The sequence below is a fragment of the Bison bison genome, unplaced genomic scaffold (genome assembly GCF_000754665.1).
Source record: "Bison bison bison isolate TAMUID 2011002044 unplaced genomic scaffold, Bison_UMD1.0 scf7180017864490, whole genome shotgun sequence".
Taxonomy (NCBI): Eukaryota; Metazoa; Chordata; class Mammalia; order Artiodactyla; family Bovidae; genus Bison; species Bison bison.
In genome coordinates, this window is record NW_011495049.1 from 10,745,021 (window position 1) to 10,750,483 (window position 5,463).

General features: G+C 37.1%; 1 pseudogene; it reads left to right on the forward strand.

Annotated features, from left to right (window-relative positions):
• The window catches only part of LOC105005413, a 74,509-nt pseudogene extending 69,430 nt beyond the window's left edge, over positions 1 to 5,079 (forward strand).
• Positions 5,080 to 5,463: the final 384 nt, after the last annotated feature.

Here is a 5,463-nt window from a genome sequence, read left to right on the forward strand (position 1 = left end):
GTGGCACAGCCAATAAAGTAGAAGTAGACGTTTTTCTGAAACTCTTTTGCTTTTTCGATGATCCAGCGGATGTTGGCAATTAGATCTCTGGTTCCTCTGCCTTTGAACATCTGGAAGTTCATGTTTCACATACTTTTGAAGCCTGACTTGGATAATTTTGAGCATTATTTTTCTAGTGTATGAGATGAGTGCAATTATGTGGTAGTTTGAACATTCTTTGGCATTGCTTTTCTTTGTGATTGGAATGAAAACTGACCTTTTCATGTGTGCAGTCAAATGAAGGAAACTGTCAAAATTTAACAACTTAATTTAAATATTTTTCATTGTCATTTATCCTGAGCATTTTCCAGGAGTCAGGCTCTAATCTGCTTCTAAGCTGCCTGACCCTGCTTGACTCACTCTGTGTTCCATGAACTGTTTTCTTCTTCCTCTTCTGCTCTCTTTTACTATTAATTTTTATTTTTTGCCCAGAGAAGTTTCATGATCTTATCTGCTTCCTCAAATCATATTTTCAGTCTTCAAAGGGCTTAAGGAGGTAGAAAATATTCAAATAGAAATCAAGGCCATGCATAATTTCAAAGACTTCGTGCAAGGGTTAGGCCTGACTTGATTAGAAATTTTAAGTGCAGGCAAAAATCAAGAGTCAGTAAGAAATTTGATGCAGGAAGTCAGAAGAAGAAGTAACAGAACCATGGGGGAGAGCTCTGCCTCATTCACTTAAGGAAACTAGTTAGCTTTAGCCAGTCCAACTTTAGCTTTATGCATTTCTCCTCCACTCTCACATTCTTGCTTCTGTCATCACTCCTTAATGGTAAAGCAGCTAGAACCCAACATCAATTTATCAGTCAGCCTGCATTAGGAAACATCTTTTTAGCTCTGATTTCCTAAGCTCCACTTCCAGAGGTATGTCTTAATAGATGTTAGAGTTGATGCTGTGAATATATAATAATTTTATTTATTTTAAGGTTTTTTAGCTGACTTAGTGATCATCCAGACTAGTAAATTAATTACTACACTTAAAATGGTTTGATTCAATTACATGATCTAACATCCAGAATACATTCTGAAGAATAAAACATATTTTCCAGGAAGGAATAAGTAACAATGAAAGCTTAAAATTTGAAAGGAAGGGCCAAAGGAAGGAGCCATGATGAGGGCATTTGGAGATATCCAATTTACCATACAGGGAAAGGATACCTATAGGATAAGGGAAAGTAAAATTTAGGATATAGAGGTTGTTCCAAAGGGACAGGACTAGGAGAGTAGCAAATAAAGTTTCTCATATTTGCTGTTTGGTTAGGTTCTTCCTGGAAAATACAAGCATTTGCATACGTTGGAATATCGTTTCATCGCACTGTTTAAAATGCTAGAGGTAAAGGGAGTGAACCCAGGGGATGGGGGACCTAAGCAAGAGGGAGACTTGATTAGAACTTGTCTGTTGCTTGTGCTGTGTGATGCCCATACATCTGAAGAAAATGAAGCATTTTCTCTGATTAACCATGTATATTTCTGAAAAGATTGGCAGTTCTCCTTAGTTCTTGGTTCAAGTCCTTGGTTTAGGGGAATTACATCCTTGTAAATTTTGAACTCAGGTTCCCTTTAAGAAATGTTTTTGTTTCCTTGATATCCAATAGTGCTTGTCATATATTCGTGTCTAACAACTACCTTTTGCATGTGTGAATGACTGAATAAATGATTGGATGTAAAGCAAGCTCGTTCTGAGGAAGAAAAGAAGGAAGAAAGAGTTTTACTCTCCCATTAAGTTCTCTAGAGTTCTTTGAATGGTCAAGGCCAGATTTCTTATGTCATGTCTTGATGTACCCTTTAAATCATAAATTAAATAAAATACCTAATTTTTTTCCATTAAGTCTTTTGCACATATCAAGATTTTTTTTTCCATTTTATGGAATATTTATAACAATAGTAGTATTAGTTACAGCTAATAATTGTGCATTACTGTAATTCAATTATTTGCAAAAGCCAAAAAATCATCTCTTACTTTGGCTATGTCACCTGCAGAGACAATTTCTTTGTGATAGAATGCTGTAGAAGGTTCCATTCTCTCCTCCATATATCTCCATATATCTCCTAGAGGAACTGAGGTCAACCTTTGTGAAATAATATTCCTTCAGAGTACTGACCATTTCCAAGAAATTTAAAACAGAAACTTTCTCCATAATGGAACTTCCCAACTGAGTTCTCCTTCTGCTTAACCACAGTTTGGCTACATCCTCTACTGAGAACTCAGTCATATTTCTAGAAACTGCCTTGTTTTCAGAAAACACCTTGCTTGTTATTATACATTTGACTCCATTCATTTTAGCCATGATGAATCATTTACTCTTTGGGTAGGCCCAGTAATAACATCAGGAATCATTGCTGGGAAATCTAGAATATAAAATAACCTAGCTACCTGGTAAGAAGGACTTTAGGGTAAGTACATGAATGTGAATGCAAAATTTAATTCTATTCATAAATCAATATATATATCTAAAGCAAATTTTATTTCTTCCTTAAATTTGTTCTGCTTAATTTTGTGTTGTCTATATTTCTGATTCTATACCAAAAATAATTACAACATTGAGATAGTAAAGTATTTTATTTGGAGTAATGACCTCCTCAATTCCAAATAACTGATATGCACCAAAGAAGCAATTTTCCTCTTAAAGTAGACTTCAGGGGAGATAGTCCTGCTAACTACATATCCCAAACAATTTATGATATATAGGTTAATGCCATTATGACTGACCAATGACTTACTGTTTAAATAGTTAACCTATATGCCCTAACAGGTCATGTTTGTCAATCCTGTAATACTAATCAAGAAGTCTAGTATTTAATATTGCTCTTTCTTAACATTTCTAGTACAGAATACAGGTTCTTATACCTGTTTCTAAACAGGCCTGGTCATTCTGTGAGGGCGTCAAGACTCATGAACCTTTAACAATGCTTATGTTTCTGTGATTATGCTATAATCCATCTTGCCTAGTACCTCTTCTGGAATATTTGGGGTTCTTTTATATTGTTTATTTTATAAATTGAGCCAAATGGCCATTAGAACAAATACCAATCATCTAGAATAAAGAAATCTGAGAAGGTCACTTTACTCGTTTGTCCCTTCTTACCTGCCAAGTGGCCTGATAGCACTCCTCATCCTTCCTAGGCCCCCACTGAACCAACCAGCCCTGCTTTGCCCATCACTTTCCTATTTTTTGCCTTGCCATCTGTTCTGCTTTGATGTGACTGTTAATAATCGGTGTGACCTAAGTGATGACACCATTAATTTAGAGATTCGAGGGCATCTGCACTCTTTTGCTGCTACCTTTTGACATTCTTCATCAAGTTGACTGCTGCTACCATGCTCATTTCTCCTCTGAATTCAAGACACATACAATACATTGTCTCATATATATTTCTACTTGGACATTTAAGAGATGTTTTAGAGATTATTTTAGAATCTTGATTTCTTTTCCCCCAACAATCTTCTTCCAAAATATTTACTAAAGCAGTGAATGGTAACTATATGCTTCCCATCACCTCGGTCACAAACTTTGAAGTCATCACTGTCTCTCTCTCACATAATTCACATCCAACTGATCAATATATTGGTATATCAATTCTCTGAAAATTATACAAGATATGTCCATTTCCCACTTTTCCACAGCTGCTACCCTTGTCCTAGCCACCAGCACTCTCCATTTAGATTATTATAATATGCACCGAGTTGACAATCCTATCTCAATACATCATTCAGAGTGATTCTGCAAAATTGTTAAAGAAGATAATTTTATGACTCTTCTCAAAAACCATCACTACACATCTTAGGTCAAGAGCAGTAAAAGGTCACAGAGTCCAGTTTTCATGGGCTAAATGCTGGATCCCAGGTGTGCTGTTACCTCTCCTTCACCTAATTCTTCTGTCATTTTCAGTCCCAGTGCACCAATCTCATACTTTTATCTTCCTCACTGTTTAACTCTCTCTCTCTTTTGTAGTTCAGCATGCAGTAAAAAGACACCTCTAGGTTTCCTGCCTAGGCTCCAACATTTCCCCATGCAGCCATCCATGTGGAACAGGAACTTGGACATCCCAGGGTGCCGTGCCCCCTATCTCGCTGTCTACCACATTCAAGCAAGGGGCTCCTAGGTGACACTAGGGTTTTGAGTTTAGCCAGTCTGGAATCCCACCAGGAATTGCTTGAAAAAGCTGTGGCAGCCCTGGAGGGGACTAAGTAGCCTCTGTGACTATTAACAATCTGTTAAAAAGCAGGGGGCCAAATTGTTTGTAAAGATGATGTGTATGAAGATACAAACAGGGTTCTTTAGGCAGGTGACAACTGAATTTGTATTAAAGATTTCCTTGTTGATTGTTCCAAAACCAAACTGTTAGAGGCAGCTATTATGGCAGAAACCAAGCTTGTTCAGATTGAAACCCCTACACATCCTGGCCTGAAGATGACTGACTGAAACCTGTGTACATACTGTCCTTAAACTTGGAGACATTATTTTTATCAGTGATAACACATTTATGTCAACATATTTCCAGTGGCCTTATGGGCTCAGTGTCACTTAATCCTCTGTTTCTTACAAAATTCTCTTGGAGCAGTTCCATCTCCTGTTGACTGTTACCCCCACAATAAAGGCCTGAAGACTCTATAAGTCCGTATGGAGAAGCGTTTTGAAAATGGAATGGCAGTTGCTCAATTTCTACAGTCAGATTCTTCGGTAGAAAAGGTTATTTATCCTGGGCTGCCCCTCTCATCCTCAGCATGAGTTGGCAAAGCATCAATTCACAGGTCACCCAGAGATGATTGCCTTTTATATCAAGGGTTCCTTCAACATACTGATACTTTCCTCAAGAACCTTAAGTTATTTATTCTGTCTGAGAGCTCAGGGGGAATATGAAAGTCTTGCTGAGCTTTCAGCATTCATGACCCATGCATCAGCGGCTAAGAGTGAAGTCCCTGGAATAAGTGACACACTGATTCTACTCTCTATAGACTTAGAGAATAAACAAGACCTACTAGACAATCCAGATCAAGTTTTGAAGGCAGCAAACCCTCCAAATACAAGTCACAACTAGCATTCCATAACTGCTATCTGAAGTCACTTCCAGAGAAAATCAGATCTTCCACATAATTGAACGGACCATTAATGAGTCTTTACAGAATTTTCAAGTGAAAAATTTAAGGTACCTCATTACCTTTCACACCTTCATCCCTCTTAAAATGTTTCCTCTTTCCCTTAATATAATTGACAGATTAATGCTTGGGGCCTTTACATTTACTTTTTAATCCAACTCAAATATTTTTCTCCATTACATTCAAGTATCTCCATTACATTCATTCATATCTGCATTTGTGAAAAGACATTGACCAAGTAAGACAAGATAGTAGAGTAGGAAAAACCTGAGCTTGCCTTTTGTCATGAAAAAACAAAAAAGTACATATAGAACATTTTCATCTCT